The 22,226-nt window shown below is 35.0% G+C and overlaps 1 protein-coding gene across 2 annotated transcripts in view; it reads right to left on the reverse strand.

Annotated features, from left to right (window-relative positions):
* The window catches only part of LOC139696779 (uncharacterized), a 285,713-nt gene extending 264,067 nt beyond the window's left edge, over positions 1–21,646 (reverse strand). For both annotated transcript variants that reach the window (XM_071595617.1, XM_071595618.1), the window contains exon 1: positions 21,388–21,646. The gene's annotated coding sequence lies outside the window, so the exon portion shown is untranslated. The remainder of the gene's footprint in view (positions 1–21,387) is intronic.
* Between the last annotated feature and the right edge of the window lie 580 nt (positions 21,647–22,226).

The following is a 22,226-nucleotide window of genomic DNA, read 5'->3' on the forward strand; positions in this document are numbered from 1 at the left end:
GAAAACCGAATATAAAAAATGTTTCGAGGATTGGATCAAGCGCTGGCATAAGTGTGTTGCAGTCGATGGGGATTACTTTGAAGAGGACAATATAGATTTAGATGAATAAACTTGTATTTTTAATTTTCTGAATAAATTCCGGGAAATTTTTGATCAAGGTAGTATATATATATATATATATATATATATATATATATATATATATATATATATATATATACACACACACATGTAGATAAGCACATATTTATATACATATACATGTGTGTATCATTATAGTAGTAACGCAAGAATATGGAGTGAGAATAAAACAATTAACAGCTATTTAACTCCTAGCATTGGACGTATTTCAATAATAAAAATCAGTTCACAGTTCACTAAATTAATCGTTTATGTTTCACGCACCAAGTACCTTAAGCGAAGGTATTAAGAGAAAAATATGCCTCGCATCGTTCTCTCCTATTACCAGAATATCTACTCTCAAGAAGGCAAAGTCATTTTTCACTTCAATGAAGTTTGAAAGCAAATTGAAATGGCCTACTCCTGCGATGGAGTTCTACGTGAGGAGACGTGATGAGATCCAAATTCTCTGCTTGATGAGTTCTTATACCGCTTGAAAGACCTCAAAAGAGTGAGTGGAGATAAAGGATGCACTTCCTTTGCCAACTCCGTTGCATGGGCGATGGAGGGCCAATTTCTGTTTCAATCCGTTGAGCTGAAACATACGAGCACTCCACGAATTTCAATTGCAGCGTTTAATTCCGCAATATCACGTCGCACCTGCCCGGGAATTTTTCTGAACCACGGCACTTTAAGAGCCACTGTTCCGATGAAATAAGCTAGTAAGGAACCATGGGATATTCGTCCGCTTTTCGAAGCCATCTTCCGCACCAGTCTCACTCGACTTGTGCATTCGAATATTAAAACCCACACCCATGCTTCATATCGAATGGCCTATTTCACATATCCATGGAATACTTAGGATTTTAATTTCCTTTTTAAGCCCACTCTGGTACGAAGCACATTAACAATAACATGAAATCCCACGAATCCATATACTTATGTACACACTATGGTGATGTATAGGTATTATAATTATCACTCAGTGTCCAAGAAAATGATTGGTAGAATATTATGTTCCTATGTGTAAATTTTGGCTTGTATTTAATATCTTTTTTAACGTATTTCTCACCGTGTGCATCAAATGGGGAAGACGTTAATTGCTGCCAAACTTGACTTCGAAGCATAGAGTTATAGGCGGTGACCCAGCTGCATCGCCTTCAGGCCATATTTGCTCTAATTGGAACAAAAATGAGACTAGGGGCCTAAAAAAAATTTTAAAAAAGGCGCCAGAAAGAATATTTTCCAAAAAAATCACCCATACTGCATGAACGTGGTTTACACTTAAAGTTTGTATGTTTATTATAGTTTTCCTACCATATTACCCAAATTATTCAAAACTTATTTATTATTCAGGAAAATGATTTTAAAACTTCACGCCTAAAAATGTTATATTTTTGTTGTTGTGTAATACACAGATATTTTGGCAGCCACTCATAATATACATGCATGTAATTAACACGGAAAATGAAAAATCCAGCCATTTATTATGGAGCTTATAGTGATAGAGATTTACAAGTCCAAAGGTAAGGTGACTATTTTGTGTTTTATATTTAATCGAAAATTTAGTCACATTAATTGGTATTATTAAACATTTAGTTATATAAATTCTGCCGAGTGAGTGAGAAACTTATCCACGGTTGGTAAATTGAATTTGGAATTCTTAATTGTGAAGGTGTGTAGTGGAAGTAATTTGTATCATCCTGTTTTTCTTCCATTCTCCTAAACATTTGCACTTACAGTTTAGGTGTTGTTACCTTTTGCTAATTCTTAAGCTGGTCGAATTAAGTAATTAATATGCAATCCAAAATCATGAATACTCTCTTAATAAATGAGGAGTGCATAGGTAATCTAAAAATAACCGCATTATCGCAATTAAACTGACGTTTAAAAGTATTTTTTGCTGCACTCCTTGCGGGTCTTTAAGCAGGAATTCAACCCGTTTATCTAAAATCTTTAATTTTTAAATGGAACTTTTTTTGAAATTCCCTCATTTATAATGCGTTTCAACTTTTATTTCAAACTGGAACATTTCGGAATTTAAATTTTAACTATCTGTATTTAATTCTTTGATCACTGAACAAAGATCTTAAGCTTACTCTTTCCGACTCAGTTTTTTTTATTTCATCGGGTTTTAACCTTTTTATCCAAGCATCTATTTTATACTTATATTTAATTTTTTTTATTTCATCAGGGGGAAATTCTTACTTTGGGTCTTAATGAGGTCAAATTGAGGAATCTACTCTTTCTTTTTCATGATAAAAACAGGATAAAATATAATTTGCTGATAGTCATAAAATGCTGACCAAACCAAAAATGCAGCCTCGATCAAATTAGGTTAGAAGATATTTTCCTTTGAAATACCTAATCTTTTTGAGTGTTATTTTTCCTGACCTTACATAAGTATTGAGCTCTAATTACAACTAAAAAATAATTAGTTGTGTTTTAGGATTTAGATTGTATCTCAGATGCAGTGTTTAAAGGAATTTTAAATAATGAAAATCCTGTCCAAGGCTCTCATCGGAATAAGTGATACTGGATTTTTAGTTGGAACATATCATTAATTTCTTCCTTGTCACAATGTAACGGTGTTTTCATTCTTCAAACTTCAACACGCCTTAGCAGAAAATATTTGACACGAACTGAATTTCAACAGTTGAGCCTTATCAGACTTCATTAAGATGTTTAAATGTTGGATCCCAGGTCTCCCATACCCAGTGAAGGTGTACCGAATGTTTTTTAAGAAATACGTGTATATCACGAGATACAACACGACAAGTTTGGCAGAGGGGCTAATATCGGTGACTCTCGTACCAAAGTTTGGTGGCTCGTTTCTGTACGAATCTTCATTCATTACCATTCCTCTTGTTATGGCATTCATTTCAGGGGTTAAGAGAGAACCAGTTGTCAAATATTCAACCAAATATGGTAGTTATATATTTATTTGTAAAATACATAACTATTTATTACTTATAAATTATATCATATGGATATATATTTATACTTAAATTTCAATCATAGTGGTGGTAGCAGATTAGATTTCCGCATTGTATAAAGTAATCTTGTAAGTCATATGAATTTTTTATTCGATTAATTCATTAGTTATTCATATTCTACTCATATATCATGTATAGTTCTTATATTACGATACGGTATTTCACCATAAAAATACTTTCGTCCATTACGTGTACATTTTATAATTCCAATGGAATAATTCTTCCAGTATTTCTTTTGAGAATTAAAATTTACAGTATCCACTTTAAATTTTAAATTTATAATTTTTTTAAAACCTCTATAACTATAATAAAATATTGATATTTGAAGAACTTCAGTTGGACCCCCAACATAGAACTGAATGACATATTCACTCAATCGTATTTTGATGGTAACTTGAGAGCATTCCAGGTCTCTTGGATGAATTTTGACCATTAATCATTAATACGATCTCATGAAGTCAAAGGAGGCCGAGGAGAGTGGATTGAAAGTGGGTATAAATAAATCAACAAAAACTAAAAATTAATATACCTAGCGTAAACAATCCAAAGAAGACGTATTCCAAAGACAGAAAATATCATGGAAATAAATTTTTTAACGTTCCGATGTAAATATTCCAAAATAAGATCAATATACAGCAAAGAGTTCGAAATAATATGTGAATATCGATATCACCTGAAAAATTAAAGGGTAATATCAGGTGAGGGAGATTGTAAGAAAAATACAGGGGCGCAGGTATAGCGAGGAGTGAATTAGACTAAACATTTAAGGACCTGAAGAAACAAGACTCCCGAGAATCATTGAATGAGCAATTAAATTATTAAGACACTCTAAATTAAACAGACAGTAACTTATGTTGATTATATTATTTACAGCATCGAAGGTGTAAATTTTATCGATGCCATCAAAATCAGCATCAGCGTATTGATCGCTGAAAAGAGTAGAACTTTGAAAAGTAACGTATCGTCAAACTTGAATTCTGATATCAAACGATTTCTACATCTACATATACCCACAAGCCAACGCAAGGGCGTAAGGTGGGGGGTGTTAGATCACCACCCGTAAAAGAGAATAAAACTACATGCAAAGTCAACATATCTATGCAAACCTACACCCAGAGTGGCATATTAATTAATGCAAAATTCCTTTCAACTTACCCGCATGCATATACATATACTATCAATTAACAAACACATACACCTTAGAATGTAGTAAAAATTTATCCAATAACGTGCCAGCTAGACTTTGAAAAGTAAGAATGCGAAATTCCAATACCACATGGATATGCAAAATACAACGGTCTCCTACCCCCAGGACACAGGTAGGGAATGTGACCCAACGCTGCAGGTAGCGATAGGGTCCCCCCACAGAGAGAGTAGAGGTATGGAAGGGGAAACTTAAAAACAGACAAAGCAGAGCAAGCAATACTTTTTAGAGCAGCACATTATTAAATGGCATTCTAATGCGGTTAAAGCAGGAAGGACTGTGACAAGTAAACACACGAGGTTATTAAGTCATGCAACATACAATAGTCTCCACCCCTGAGGGTACAGGTAGGGAATCTGACATTAAGTTTCAAGCAGCGGTAGGGCTCTTTTAATATATTTGTGAATTTTAGCCAAAGGTATGTTAGAAATATCAAATCTTAACCTATCGTAATACCAGTTATGAGAAACGGAGGCAAGGTATATGCCATTCATTTTCCGGGCATACTAATTGCAAGAATGATAAGCATCAAGAAGCCACTTTGTGGGTTATGCTTTGAGGAAGCCTGCTGCCTGGTGAAAGATGTTCAAATAAAAGCAAAGTCATGAAATGGATTAGGATGAGGATGCAAAATCTCACCAGTATTTTGTCATATGCATGAAAGATGTAACAACACAAGTAGGAGAAAGAGGACTACAGAAACTACATATGACGAGGAAGGAAGTAATATGCTCCGCGGCGCAGACCGTGTTGCATATAAAGCGGCCACTCGAGAAACATCTTTGAACGTAGCGGTTTAAGTACGTAAAGGATACGTTTGGCACGAAAACTAATATGAAGAAAAAAATCTTAGTATGCGGAAGAAAGAACATGAAAGCAGACGTTTTCATTTACAATATGAGGAATTAGAGCAAGTGGAACATTCAGTCCGCTTATGAAGAAGCATAAGATAGGATGGTATATGCTCCACGGATATCAAGCTTGGTATATAGTGAGCTAAAAAGGCATTCGTATTGAAGGTGCAAGTTTTCTTTGTTTAAAATGGAAATAGTTACAAGGGAGAACGCAGAACTTGAAACATTGTTTTAGAGAGGGTCTTCACATAGCGGTTCAGGATCGCGGATCATTGATAAAGTGGACCAGCGAAATATAAAAGCCTTTTGAAACTTTGTGCTGGAGGGAAATGATGAAGATCAAAGGTAGTACTAGGGAAGATAAAGTGAAAAACAAGGGCATATACAGGATCAGAGCAATGTAAAAAAAAACGGACGAAACAAATGGATTATGTATGCCTTGGAACAAAATTTATTAGCAAAGGGAGTTATTAAAGGTAAGGGAAACAGATAAGATCCTTCGAAACATATCAAGAGTAACACTTTTTGTCAAAATAATGAGGGATGACAGAAAGATAAGTTCAGGGAAAATAATGGCAATATCAAGATAGGCAATAACTGAGGGCCACTTATCATCCAAAGGTTTAAAGTGAGCGACTTATGAAAGAATGATGAAGTCCATTGGATCAATTAGCAAAATCGAGATTTTCAAGTCTAGAATATTTTACGATTTTAATTTTTAAAAAACGATTAATTTTCCCAAAAGACGCAGCATTTGAATCCTCCAACCCTTTCTTTGCGTGGAATTCGTTTTTTAGGCGTTTATATACATGAACATATTATAAATGGTCTAAAAGTGTCCCTGGATTAAAAAATTATCAAATGATAAAATTTTGTTAAGGACCATATCCTTTTCTAAGTAATAAATATTTTGAAAGCCGTTAATATGAATTTAATATGCTGAAATTTGTTTTAGCAAACATTTTTTTTCACAAAGGTAGAACAATTCATATTTGACCGTATTTTATTAGGGTACCGAAAGATTTCATAGCCAGTTTTGTTCAATATATTTCAGTCGTACGCGTTATTAGGTATGTCTTCGGAAGAAAATGCATCAATCTGCCATATTTTTTTGGGGAAAATATGATAACCTCTGTTATCGTAAAATATGTATTATCACAGTTTTTCCCTACTAATTTGGTTAGTCCATAAATATTGTTCACTTTCACATTTAGTGTTTCTTGTTAATTACTAAATGTTATATCTCTTATTATTGTTTTTCTGAATATTTAAGTTTTAAAGTAGGGGGAAATGTCCGTTTGCCACCCGTCCCAAATGCCCCCAGCACTCGGAAAGCTGAGCTAGTGATGTAATTCCGTCGAGGTTTCCTTAATTTCCCTCTGAGAGTGAATGCTATTAAAGAGAGCTTCAATAAGTTTTGAGGGAAAACTCTTATAATGCAAATTGCAAAATAATTTCTCCTTCGCTTACAACCGAGACAGATGCAACACCCGTGAGTCATTCCGCCCAGTCAGAGAGTTCTCATTTTTTTACATTGGCGCAGTGGCACTCAAAGCCACCTAGAATGGAATATACATGCAGTCTTAAAATATTTCTGACAAGAAGAAAAATGAAAGTGTAGTGAAAAATTGGTTTACACATACAAATAATTCTCGGTGGTAGAATAAATGCCTTCAATTGGTCAGTTCTTAGTTACCGCATGTCAGTAGTACGGCTTCCATTAAAGGCCTCGATTCCAATAATTATTACTTAAATAGGGTGACATTCTGCTTCGTAGTAAGACTTTGCTAAGGCTTCAATGAGCCTAATTATAACTTCCTGTCGGCTGTAATTGCCAAGGGCTCCTACCGCCAAATTTAATTTTGTACAAGGATCTCATGCATGGGCCAGTTGGAGCTGACTCTTGGAGTAGTCATTTGTGATAATTGGCAAATTACTGGAATGGGAATTTATTGGCAAGAAAATAATTTTATTAGTGATATTCAAAGCGTTTATCTAATTTATAAATGAATTAATTACAAGGCATACAAAATTACATTAATAGAATACATTTGAAAGTTCTCTTCCTTGATTAGTAATATTCTTCAAAATTTGTTGCGGATGCTCTTAAAATATTTTTCCAAATTATGCTGAATTTCTTTCCTTTTCTGGAATCCGATTGACTATATGACTTTTTATTTCGCATTAAATAAAAGAGTTTTTAGTTCTCAAAGACACTTGAAAGAATGCATTTGGAATTTGGATATTTTTCCATGATATTCAAAGTTTTTGCCATGAATTTATTCCCGAGATATTGTTTTTCACACAGTATTTAATAATATATCATATTTTAAGCGTCATATTTTAGTATATAATTAAAAATCACTTAATCACTTAATTAAAAGAAAGTTATAAAGATCATTTTCTTCGAGCGAGAATTGTTACACAAAATCCGACTCTTTACTTCCAATGGGATGATCACCATTAACTCCCCATTGGCCAGGGAGTGTTTCACAGCTTGGCCTGATGACGATCAAGTATAGCTATACGAGCCGCCATCTCGAAGGATAAAGTATTTCCGTGACTAAACATGCCGTGAGGCATGGAGCGAGCAAGTGTCAACAGCTGGGCGAAGAGAAAGGATTCGTCTGATTAATCTAAAATTGTTTGTAAAGAGCTTAAACGTTAGGTTTCTATCTAAATAAAAGAAAGTATTTTATAACTCAAACCTAGAGATAACAATTATTTCTCAGCGTATTCATAGAAAAAAGTATTCCTCAGCATGACTCAGAAAATAAATCCACCAAGGAAATGATAATATTAGTTGTATGCTAAATCATTGTTTACAATGGAAATAAAAAGAAACTTTTGAGAAAGAAAGTACATGTATGTTTATATATGAGTTATTTGTCAAAAACTTTGCTCAAAACATCAAATTCGCCGTAATTACAATAAAATTAGGGGCCAGTTTTCATTGAGTTATGCAGCGATATTTTTCCTATTCGGAAGCTAAAGGTTTTTGCAACATATATCAATAACTTGGAGTCTACAGAAACGTTAACACATTCCAAATAAAATATATTGAGTAAAGTTTATCTTTTATTTGACCAAAATAAACGCAATCAGCATGGAACTGGAGATAGCCGACCAATGTTCTAATTGCATTACTTATACTTAATTATACCAGCACTTCAAATAAATAATTTACCAGTAAATTGCAGTAATTAATACTTTTTAATCATTTAGTATTAAAAAATAAAGTACTGATCCATTTATTAATTATCTTATTAAATGAATATACATTTTTTTTATGTCTAACTTTTCTAAAAATAACACCTGCACTGCAGTAATAAACCACTTGCTTCAAAGGAAAATTTCACTGAAAGAAATGTTATGGGGATTTTATTAATGAATGTGAATTTTATCGGTGTGTTCCTTCTATGTGTGAATTATGTGAATGTATTTTTATAGCAGATAGTGATGTTTGGTCTATCACACTAATATTAATCATTTTATAGAAACTTCAAGTAAATTTCAGATGATATATTAACGTCTCTCCCTTTTTATTAAAACCCAATCAAAAAAATTTATAGCAATGATTACGCATCTTCCTGAAGGGCACTTGGTGGTTCGATCAATGCAGCAGCACATCCTCTGAATATTTTATTTTCATGAATGATGAAATATTTTTGGCTTTCAGACAAGCTTATTTTTAACACGTGGACATTATGACACATTTTTAGTTGCAAGTGTCTCATGGATCTGATTTTTATCTCGAATGTCACACTAATCCCCAAACTGAGGCTTATTAGCTGGAAAGTGATGAGCTTCACATAAAACCCCCTCTGTCAGCGCCCTGACGAACGATCCCTCCAAAAACAATCTATACATATTTCCCGCTCATTAACTTCCGACGATAAACACACAGCGTACGGAGGAACGGGTCAGGAGATTGGATAATTCGCACCGCCGGATGCCGACAGATAAAAGACCCGGAGTCAAGCTCCATAAATAGTGGGAATAAATTTTCGAAATAATGAATGGAGTTAAATATCCGAAAAAAATGGACGGAAGAAGTAAATCACTCTGAATAAAGGTCTCTAGGGAGATACCACAGCATGGATTGAAGACTAAAATGGAGCGTCGACAATGTCAAGATGCGATTCAATCGACTCTTAAATGGGTCCAGGAAAATTCATCGTGCGAATTGATAGGCAATACTTATATTATATTTTTACTAATAATAATAGCGATTTGTATCTATTTAGCCTGAAACCATTCTCTAGTGATTATGATTCGTCTATTTTATGACGATTAATAATAAGTATCTATTTACTTAAATTAGCTTGACAATTACCATAAACACATTTAGTTAAATTAATAATAACTGTTAACTTGAATGATATTATCTTTTTAGTTTATGCTGATATTTATATCGTCATTATGCCTTAACTTTAAATATGACTACCCCACTTTTTGGATACTGACGGTCAATTGAAACTTCTGTGAGTTATTTTATGGTGTGAGGTCGCCGATAACTTTGATGTATTAAGATATTTGATATATAAAGATATGTTAATGTACAAAAGCACATGAAATAAAAATGAGAAAATTCACAGATAAAAACACTGAATATGAACATCGTCATCGGAACGCACGAGCCCTTCTACCTCGTCAAGTATTTGGTTATATGACGGCATTACGTGAGGTGCCAATACACTCCTCTCCCCCAACCGAACCGCCCAAAATACCCTAACATTATCACCACTTTCTTCCCCGGAACCCAAAAAGCTCAAAATATAATTCGTTAACTCTTCCCAATTATTAATAACATTTATTTCACATTACTTTTATTCCCACATTGTCCCGTCGTTTCGTTTAAACTCGCCGAAAAAAACCATCTGCGGGGCCCCCCTGTCTCTTCTCCGCCCATTTCCGCACAATGCTACCGCACAAGCTGCAAATGCTACCATCTTCTGAGACTCGCCACCTCCCTTACTGCAATTTCCCAACCCGGCGCCACTTTCACCTCAAAAAACATAATACTATATACCGCCTCTCCTGTATCTTCTGCCTGCTTTCTGCGTAGGTGAATGATTTAATAACTATTTTTCCCTTATCTCTCCACTCCTCATTGTTCCCCCACTCATATCCTCTTCACTATTCCCCCGAGAACGGCATTTTGATGATGATAGTCTTGCTGTCGAAATTACGTACATATGTGAGTTTTTTCTGTGTTTCTGTGTTTTAAAAATATGTATCAGTGTTTTCATATATTTTTGCGTAGCCGAAGAGCGTCCTATTTCCTATTTCTAAGATATATGTATATATATTTTTTTTAACACCCAAGAAAGTAATAATTTATGTTATATGAGAATAAAGATACAAAGCAAGCAATGAAAGATTTTTCAAAAACTTCCGTAAATCGCTAAATACACGGCAAATTTACAAAATTAATGATAAGTATTGATGGAAAAATTTAATCATACGAATATTAACGGAAAGTAATTCATTTTTATACCCCTTTGTTTATGTATATATATCGTACCTGGTATGGGGGTTTGTTGGGAGAAATCCTATGGAGGCAGGAAAAATGGATGAATGGGGTATTGATCGGTAGTGGGATGTTGAAGATTGTAATAGAGGGAAGAATATTAGGCAAACGAGGAAAGGGCAGGAGCAAGATAGGGATGTTGGACAGGATAAAGGGAGGAAGGAAGTACACTGAGATGAAGAGCGACCTGATGTAGACTAGGTTGCTGGATTGTGTTTTCTTAGGAGTCACAAAATATTAATTTGGTAGTTGTGTCCATCCAAAAATCTACCTTAACCGGTAGATTACTTAATAATAATCCCTTTGTTTAAAATTAATAGGAGTAAACTTTATTTTCAATATCCCTCATTAATTCTCTTTAAATCTTGGATGTACAAAGGGAGGATATGCGGTGTAAATCAATCCGCAATGTTGCTACGAAATGGACGGTGAAAGTATAACACTTCTGTTAACCCGTCAAAGACTAGGCTCATGATATAGTTTGAGTAACTTGACTGTATAGTCACACATGCTAGAGCTTAGCGATACCTCGATAACTCTGCTCTTTTGGTCTGTTCAGTACTTGCGCGATCTGTTAATAGCCCTCTCTTATCCTAAATGCATAGACTACCCGCAGTTTATGTGTGCGCGGAACTTCGTGTTTTGATGCCTATACTTCAGGATAACAGAGCGTGAATTGACCCGCGACGTCCAAACATGTCGGGATATTTCTACTGAATTTCACCTACCAACCTTCGTTTTCTGGTAGAATCGGTAACGATTTTCTTAAAATTTTCCGATAATAAAGCTAGGTTTTTGTTAGGAGCTGTAATTTTTCCCCTTATCAATGTACCTTTAATTTATATTATGGAAGCAAATGTTGCGTTAAAAATTACGGAACTATGTCCAGAGATCAATTTTTATGTCCTCTTCAGTATTTCATTAAAAAATAATTCTTTTTTTTATCATTGTGTTTCGAAGTGTTACAAAAAGGTATGGTGAGTACCTTGCGGTGGAATCAAACGTGAGATATGTGGAAAAGGTTTTTTTTGAATGGCAAACCTGTAAAAATGGCAATATTTCGAGTAAATTATCTCCAGGCATGCACAATGTAGCGACAAATTATCGAGGAGATTAAATTGCTCTGAAAATTGAATTTCATCCGTGGCAGGTCCTTCGTGTTCCGTGCAATCTTGCAACTCTCCCATCTGCAGAAGCGCATGAGGTTAATGGTCAACCAAGAATTTAGTGGCCACAATTTAACACTTTAACAACAGGGAAAGGGATAACGGAACAATTAAACTTTATAAATAGCCTTTGGCCCGACTTCTTCCTTCACATGAGGTCTCCCCCGTGGGCTTTGTGAGTCCGAAACAGGATTACTCGGAGATTAATTTCCTCCAGGGGCGCAATAAATATTTGCGAATAGTAATATTCTTCACGAGGCTACTAGAGGCATCTTTTAATGGTCCCTGGGGAGTTTAGGTCCCGGCGGTCGATCTCTTATATCTAATCGTGCTTTTAACCCTCAGTCTGCTGGCAGAATATGTATTTATAAATATTTGTATTTGTCCGATGAAGCGTCCTCATAGCATTTCATATATAACAATCATTCTCTTCAACGGTCATCAATCGAGATTCAAGTAAGCAAGATTTATGGAACTTTTCCTCATCATTTATTAAAGTATATCCAACCGCTTTCGCCTTAACAAGGAATCTTTTGGCAAGCAAGGTAAAACCGGTCTAATTTAATTAAATAAATCTTGTGGAAAAGTGTTATATAGTATATGTTACGCCTTTGAACATGCATCACTTTCACTGAGTACGTCTAAAAATGCTGTTTATCAATGGGGATGTGTGTTTTTTTTACAATGAATGATTTTCGAGTTGTATTTTGAGGTGAAATTGAACTAGATATATTTTTTGTGAAAATCAAATATTTATCGATTCCTAATAATGATAAAAAAATTCCTTATTGCGAAAAAGATCTTGTAAAATGTTCAGTTTAAAACTTTACTAATAAATGATCAAGTAAATCTTAGTATGCCCCATTGTAACCCCCATATTAATAATAGCTGAAATTTTGGATTAATATTATATACTATATATATATATATATATATATATATATATATATATATATATATATATATATATATATATATATATATATATATATATTTCTGGATATATTTAGTTCTTGTACATTTATAATTTTATAATATGTAGATGTATTTTGTTCTTTTTCAAAAAAGCCATTGCTCAAAAAGGCATTTTTTTCGACCCCACGTATATTCCTTCATCTCTACCGGGGATGCGAATTATCTCTTGAAGGCAATTATTCATAGAGATTTTGAAGCGAGTTTTTTTTAGATTTTCGCCGAATGCCATGTCACATTTTTTTAAGTTTTTTTTCTTTTTGATATTAGATTTCATGCTAACACTTCATTAGGTACACGCTTTCTTATTTCTCTAACAAGTGTAAAATTGCAGACCACCTGATTTCAGACAAATTACATGTCATTTAATTGATTGACACAAATTAAATGACATACTTAGTAGAGATTATCAGCCTGTTGGTTTTTAACAGTCAATCCATCAAGACTTCTGACTAATAAATGAAAAAGAAACACTTTGTTCCAATCCACCAATTTATAATAAATGAAAAAGAAACACTTTGTTCCAATCCACCAATTTATTACAGGTACGACTAGTTTCGACGCTACGGCGTCATCCTCAGGTACCTGAGGATGCCATAGGTACCTGAGGATGACGCCGTAGCGTCGAAACTAGTCGTACCTGTAATAAATTGGTGGATTGGAACAAAGTGTTTCTTTTTCATTTATTATAAATTGGTGGATTGGAACAAAGTGTTTCTTTTTCATTTATTAAAATGAACTTCCACAAAGTTGAGGCTGAAACTATTGAACTAAGACTTCTGACGTTTAATTTCTCCTAAAATAAATTTAATCATCCTGCACCTTTGCTCATCTGCAGCTCTACATAAACTTTACTACTCCCATGCAATCCAAATCCCCATACTCGGCTACCCAAAATTTTTCCAGTTGAAATAACTGTCCACATGCTCTCAATCTATCCTCCGCCTCCTTTCCCACTTCTACTTTTTTATAATTCCCCGAACTATTATCTCCTTTTACCCTCCGCACCTACTGCCTCTTCTTTTACTCCCTCTCCGATTAGATTATTTCCTCAGTTCTTCTTCATATCCACAGCCCCAAGATCTCTAATATACCCTCATATTCCTTCTTGACCCTTAGCCATTCGAAAGTCATTTTCCAGATAAGAGGATCAACCAATCCTTAACGTTTCAATTACACTAAGAGTTCTCGCCAAAATTTACGTCCTTTTTCAAAACATTACTCTGCTAATTTAACTCTCTCTCCCTTCTCTCGCTGATAGATTTCCAAGTTTCCCTGAGTACTTTCCAGAATTGTTTCACTTTTATATCCAAATCCAAAACTACATATAGCCTTATTCTAGAAAGCTTAATTACTTGTGGTTTCTAGGGGTTTGTTTTATTCTATCACTAGGAACCTTTTTATATCACACACGCCTTCTATGAACTGATATTGTATTAGTTTATCAGCACCTGCAATCCCTATTTACTCTCTTCTTTGCGTTCTCTTTAAACGTTGGAAAATGGAAGAAGGGACCATTTCGTCTCAATTTCGCCCAAATAAATACCGCTATCTGTCTATCTATCTAAACGTGATCGTCCCATAAATAATATGCCAATCAAGTCTTAGTTAGCGGATTTTTACTTCATTCCTACCTTGTCACCCATTTTATCCCTCCACTACCATTTTCTTCAGAGAGATGTAATCAAGTGCAGATAATACAGAAATACCGAGTGTCTATGGACTATCCATATATAGTACATCCCGTGACGGGACGATAAAGCGAGTTGTAGGAAATATTAGGACGCCATCGATAAAGTCAAAATACAAGAGACGGCAAATAATAAGGGCGAGATATTTGCACGGTAATATTGATAATCATTTTTCAATGGATAGCCCTTCGATTTAATAATATTTTTGTTGAATTTAAAAAGAAATGGAATTGTTTGAAATCTCGATTTCACTGTCCTGATATTAAATACCAAAATGCAGGTATAGTGTGAAGATTTGATTACTTACTGGGTATCTCAACTAAACTCGTGAAACTAATACCTTTGCAGTCACTTTAACTAGCGTGTAGGTTTTTAGTATGAGTCTTCATGGGTTTCTATTCTACGAGTTTATGCTTTTCTATTCTCGTAGTTTATGTGGTAATTATGTGCTCTTCCATGTTTTTTAATGGCGGTTTTGGACGAATCGAACTACTTCCTCTCGTAAAAAACGGTACAATGTAAAATTTTCAATCAGATATTTCTTAAGTGGGTGCAGATTGTTTGTATCATACATGTATATTTTATGAATTCTAATAAAAACTTTTTATCACCACAAATTTTGCTTATTGCAATACACCACCGAATTTGCTCTCGCTTAGGTACCTTTTCCAAATTAGTTCCGACTTAACGCTAACAATGAAAGGTATACCTTGTCGGAAACGCATTTTCGATCTTCAGAACCACCCTTAAGTGCAAAATTGCGTATCTGTTCGACTATTTTCCTTATCAAGGCTAATTTTCAAATTAACAAAGTAATGTGTACCAATATATTGAGCATAGCTCCACTACGTATTCATTTAATAATTAGCTGTATCATAAAAGTAGAAGTTTTGGATAATTAAATGTATCACTCTAATTTCACATTTACGGATCCAACATATATTCTTTCGGTTGCTATGTTGTTACAAAAATATATCCCACTAATTAACTTAACTTGTAATTTATATCCTCTATATAAAAAAGAAATTCCAAACTCAAATACAGATCATGAAAAATCAAGTAGTTGGGGGTAAATTATTTATTTCTAAATATATAATAATGTTTGTAAATTATTTAATTCTACCACATTATGTCTCGTGACAAGTAGATTTGATTTTTTCGGTATGCTGAGTCGGAGGTGTACATCATGCTTAAAAATAAGGCTTTCTTTTCCAACGTAAATAATTGAGATAAAATGAGGAATTCTCCACTTTTCACACGATAAACAAAAGTAAATTTCTAAACAATTGGTAACAATTCATTGATATAAGTGAAATAAAATTTATTAGCTGAAACAACATTTAGTTTTCACTTCCTAAGTTGGTACATTAATTAAATCAAACTTATCCATATTTCAAAATGTGAATTTTAACCAACAAAGTTTGCCAACAAGCTTTAAATTTTGGTAATACAGTCACTATATTACCCATTCATCCGTGGAACATCGAGTTTTTTTATTACGTATGCCAATCCACATTTTAATGCCCAGCCTTGAACGATTCAACTACATCTTAATAACCCCTGGGAATGATGCAAACACATGGCGGATAAGGCACCCGACTTCATTATTGGGGACGGTAAAAATGATGAGTTTTTGATTTTTTCTGAGTTGTGCAGAGGCACAAAACATTTACGACCACCATCGGAAACGAGGTCTTCATATAAAGCTTTTGCTACCATATCCAGTTTCCTCCAGGAACGGTTTCAGGAAAAAAGGTCCCATAACATGTGCTCCAGGAAAACATTAATTGGAAGGATTTATGGAGGAAAGTAATGACATGACCACTATGGACAGTAAGGAACATTATTGAAAATCTAGGGATTTTATTTGAGCATTAAAAGTGTTAGTTCTTCATCGAACAGTTATTTTTGACCGTTAAATTTCCGCTGTCGACTAATTCACATTTAGATGTATTCTATGACCATCTTGAGTTTTCGGCATAGTCCATCTGCGTCCATCAATGTGAACGTAACTAAGAAGCATTATTTACATTTCTCGGAAAAGTTAGACTTTCTCAGGGGCAATAAATAAAATGGCAGGTCTGTCCATTCCCTAAAACCATGCATAGGAAAGAAAAGTAGTGTAACATCAACTGGAATTCTTCTTGATGATGATACGCAGTATTGGTGGTCACAGTACACTTACACTTGTGTGGAAAGGCAGTAAGTTTTCCCTTCCTAAGCTTCATGAAGGAGTTCCACAAAATTGCGCCCTCCCCCATCGCATGCCATAAAATTGTATCCTTTAAATAAGAATGATACCACAATTGGTATTCTTATCTAAAAATTAGCACTCCCTCTCGTCGTAGCATTTCCTTACTTTCACTGAAGCCGCAATATTTCATCCAAACATTTAATATTTTGAAAAATTCTCTGAAAATATATTCATAGCAACGGGTGTAATAAAATTAGAATCGAAGTGCAGTATCAAAATATAAGAGCATTTCGACCTTTGGAAAAATATTATACGCAATATATTTTCCTTATTCATGATTTTTTCTTTTCTGTAGATTTAGTTAACTTCCGCATCATACTGGGAGCCATATTCTGGTCGTTTTAATAAATAGTTCATATTGCATAAGTATTTTTAATTTGATTAAATAATCAATATGGACTTTCCGAAACTAATTCTGCCCAATATGTGGTCTAAATACCGACATATCTAAACTCATTCCGAGAAGTATTCATGTTTAAACGACCTTCACCCAGAATTAAATTTCAATTCAGTATTTTCGAGGAAAATTAATTAAATATGAATGCAATTAAATTTTAAACAAATTACCTGTAAATTTTACTCCCCCAGTAACAGACTTGATTCACATGATATCCTAAATATTCCAAGGTTATTAATGTTTGTTCAACTAATATTACACTCTAATCCTGTGACAGAAAATTAATAATATCTTTTATTTATTCCATATGAAGTCATGTAACTAACTTATTAGAAACCAAACCCAAAACGCCAAACCTTGCATTTTTCAAAAAATTATTTATTTAATTAAGTTTTTGGTTTTAGGAGATATCTCTCTCGAAATATTGCCTATTTTGAAACACTCTTTATTGAAAATATTCTGCACAAGCATTTTGGCTTTTTTACTGAACCAAGCTAATGAATAAACAAAATTGATACCAGTTCTCACTTAAGCTCTCAAAAGAGAAGCGTTAGATATTCACTCTTTTTACCGAGTCCACCTTTTTGCCTTTTAAAACAATATACAATAACATACAATTTACGGATACCTTAGTAAATGGTGTTCCACACATGGCTTTGAAATTTTCATCACATTTCCTCCTTCCGTTTGAGGGAAACTAAGTATTGGGACTGGTCTCTCCATAGTAGTCATATTCACCGTTATCTTTTGTTATAGCCCACTGTTAAATACGTTATCCCTCGTTTTCTCAAAATAAATTAAATATATTCAATACTTTTGTCATCATAATTCCTCGACCGAATTGATTACCTGAGTATATGTACAGTATAACTTTATGAAAAACTAAAACAAATTGTTTTAAGTTGAAATCGAAAAAAACACCGTTTATTAAAATCCTAGAGAATAAACTTTTAAGAATAAAGACAGAATAAATCCCAGTGATGTTAAGGAATATCCAGAAAACTATTGCAATTAGTTTACAATGACCAGTTTTGCAAGATGCTTCGTCCTTTAGTTTTATACCTGTTAGATACTCTTCAATTTTTTGGATCTGAGAGAAATTACATGACACATTCAACCCTCTCCCATGCGTCGCCTGAGTTCTGTGAAAGGTAAAATCTTGGCTCCATACGTTTTCATTCAGTAGGCGCATACACATTCTTCACGTAGTCAGATTAAAAGGGGCGGAACGAAAGAATATGGTCTTAGTAGAATCAACAGTCTAAATAATAAATACTACCGCAATTCCCGAAATGCCACATTATTTTTTCTGCATTTTTTTATGTGCACATAAATGACCTCGTCATTTTTAAAGAGTAGTAAATTTCCTCGCATTACTGGTCGAAATATACCGGAGTTTGAACTAAAAATCGTATTGGAAATGCTGCTAAAATGTTACTCCGAAAACCATCAATTGTACTGAAAATCGCATTTAATCAATCAGTAAATTAGAAACTACATCTAACCCATGTTTCTGATTTTCTAATTTACAAGTAGATAATTGGGCTTAAATTTTACATTAAACTTAATAAATATAATTTACAAGTTATTCTAATTATTTTTAGCATGCTTGAAACTAAATTCACAATTTTGTTTTCCCACCCTGCAATTTGTTTTATTAAAAAGTCCCAGAAATTGCCAAGTGTTTAAATTAATTGGAAATATTGACTGTAATCGTGAAGCTTATTTATATGATCCTAAAATGGAGTCGATAAATAGAGGATTTCATTTTATTAATGATACGCGTGAAAATTAATAATTTGTACTGCCTTTTAGGATAGAAAGCCCATTTACAAGTTCTATTGTCCACAAAAACAATTATTAGCTATGAATATTTTATTTGAAATCAATTCGTATTAAGAAGAGACATTTGCCAATTATCTGCTTTGTATGGAGTTGAAAAATATCTATTCTTACATCAAGTAAAGGCTTTACAACTAATAGGTGAAAGTTAGAAAAACTCTTGTATGACTCGATTTAGAAATATCTTAATATCTTTTCCAGATTCAATATTTACATTGTCGATATGGATTTCTATCCAAACAAACGAAATTTTTTTACGACTTCACTAAAAAAATAATTTTCCTTTTTTTTATTGATCTCGAGATATATATTTGAGAGGTGAGTTCGAGCTGACAGTGGAGTGTTCAGGACGGGAAAATAAATAAATTCTTTTCATTTTACTGTGATGAATAAGTACATTTTTATGGCTTTTACGGATATGAGTACTGTGACTGATTTATCATATCATATCATGTATCAAAACGTAATATCTCAATACATTTCTACGATTTGCGAGAAGTACTTAATGTAATTTCTTAAATTTTCTCTGACAATATGATGTGAATATTCTTGATGAAAATGAATTAACGGATTATTGGATTTCGACGATAATGCTAACGAAACTTTGAGTTTTAAGTAGATGTGGTCTTGATGGAAACCTCTTTCTTTTTGAGAAGAATAGAGAAAGTCACTGAAGCACACCCGACCTCATGAACACGTTGCTTGTTGCTTATGCTCATCTTTCACTTCAAAAGAGGGACAGCTTTGATCTTTGAATTCACGCTCCAGATCGCAGCTCATCGAAACTTTACTTCTTCCATTCCACTCAAAATTTTAGTCAGCGCAAATGTTTTACCAAACACTGTCTCGCAATCGTCTTTGTCCGGTTTGTCTAGTTTGGCAGAACATGTTAATTGGAAAACTTCCTATAAATTCTGGTGAATAATATTAACACATCAATTACCTAATTATTCTAAGGCTACTATCTATAGTCTCTATTCATTCTTTTATAACTATAATGAGTCTAAACTATCGAAACCTCATATTCTTCAATCCTCATATCATTCAAATATTATATCAAATCAACTGATTTGGTATAATATTTGAACGACCACTAAATCATTCAGGATTCAAAGCATGTCCTCATAAAAGGGATGCGATACTTAACGGTAACTTAAGTTGGAAACTAAATTAACTTCAAATATTCCAGGAGAAGTGAAACATTGAAAAATGCATGAACTTCACAGAATTTTATGGCTGTCATAGTGATTAAATTCTTCATTCTTGATTTTATTGCCTAATAGCAACGGTTGCCTCATTTTCAACGGCTAAATAATCATAAAAACTGATAGTTTTGTTCAATGAAAGCATTGTCGTTGATTTTTCTGCTTTTGAAGATTCGTATTTTAACACGAAAAATCGAAAACAAACATCTTCGTTGCACGTTAAAGTTTTGAAAAAATATATCTTCCATTTTCACGTGCAATGTTGTCCTCTATTGAGGTGTTTGCGAATTTTTATTCCTTTTCTTTCAATTTGCCATGCCGTTTCATGCCACACAAACATGAATTGTTGAGTTTTAACGGAACTAACTCGGTTGAAGCTGTAAAATACCGTAAACCGTATGCAGGGAAATTTCCTACGCTACGTGATAAACACCATGCCTGAGGTGTAGCCCACACACGCTAATTTCAGATTACCCAAAAGCACGTTACCCACAGGACTGAGCGGGTAATGTTGTCACTTTGAAGGCGATCCGGAAACGTAGGAGTCTATTTAGACGACGAAGTTAGGCATGCACACCCTGGGGAACCCCTGGGAAATGCCGAGACAACACATAATGAGCCGTTGGTGGCCAATCTACGGCTCATAGGACTAATCTGGCCCGGAATCCCTTCTAATTCTGCCTAAATAGATCTGTCTGCGAGGTAAAATGAATATTATTAATCAGGTGTTCAATGGTATCCAAAGCTGAAGAAGATAAAATTGAAATAACTGTTCGGATATCAAAGCGTATGAACTTCATGAATATACATTTTTAATTTCTTGTAATCAAGAGAATTTGAGTTTTATTTGCCAAATTTATGATAAATACTTCGTTCATGCTTCCCTTACTTTAGAATCATTTTCTGTTAACAGCAGAAAAAAGGAAGTTGGGGAAACCATTGCGCACCAACGGGCATGAAAATTAGTTCAACCGAAAACTTCTGTTCTGATCCGACACATAAAGATTATTTTGCCCAATTCTATTCCGGATGTCCCCCAGAGCGCGTGCTTCGAGCGGGACACATTCACGCCATAAGGTACCTTTGGGAAATCAGGTCATTGAGAAATCGTCCATCCCTCCACCACCCTTCCTCCCGAACGTCTCATACTCACGCTAAATCCACTCTTCCCGACCGGCTTCGTCCCTCGGCTCCATTTCCCCCCTAATGGCGGCGCACGGGCACTGAACACGGTCCCCCCCCAATGGAGGAGGTGAATGAGGAACGGGAGTGATGGGCGTCCTTCCGCGGTTGGAGCGGGAGATCCGGCCGGGCAAAACTTTTCGGTTCGGCGGTCGTCGGGAATGAGCGAGAGACTGGGCCACCGCTCCCAAACTTCCTCCCTCGACACTCCCGCGGAGAGAACTAAACGCCTTCTCCTCTCTTCCTCCCTGCCAGGCACGAGGTGAGCGTCGCACCCTTACTCCCCTTCCCTTTGGTCCTACCTATTCCCCCACTTGGTCCCTTCCCCCATCTCTCCCACCGACACTTCCGCGACCTGCGCTTGCCCCCACACCCCACCCTCATCTCCCTCCCTCAGTGGAGTGAGGGGTACCCGGGAAGAAGAACGGAGGGAGAGGAAGACCTCTCCGTAACCTGGCGCCTGCGCCGATGGTGGAGAGAGGATTTTTGAGAGGGTGTAAGGGGAGGGAACTGGGGACGGGAGGGGTGGAGGAGAAGCAAAAATGGGAAAAGTTTCCTTTCGTCGGAGAGGGGTACACCCAAACTCGCTCCCGATCCTCGGCACGGCACTTTAACGCCATCCTACCGCGACTCTCTTGAAGGTTTTCAGACCCCAACACCCCAAACTCTCTTTCTCTCCTCCTCCTCTCGCCCATTCTCTCTCTCTCTCCCTGCCCCCCCTTTCCCATCCAGATCCCTTTATCCCATTCCCCTCTGCCTCTCCCACCCTCGGCTGTGCTCAAGGGTCTATTTGATATTTCAATGCCGCAC

This window comes from Hetaerina americana, unplaced genomic scaffold (genome assembly GCF_022747635.1).
Source record: "Hetaerina americana unplaced genomic scaffold, ioHetAmer1.1.p SCAF_7, whole genome shotgun sequence".
Taxonomy (NCBI): Eukaryota; Metazoa; Arthropoda; class Insecta; order Odonata; family Calopterygidae; genus Hetaerina; species Hetaerina americana.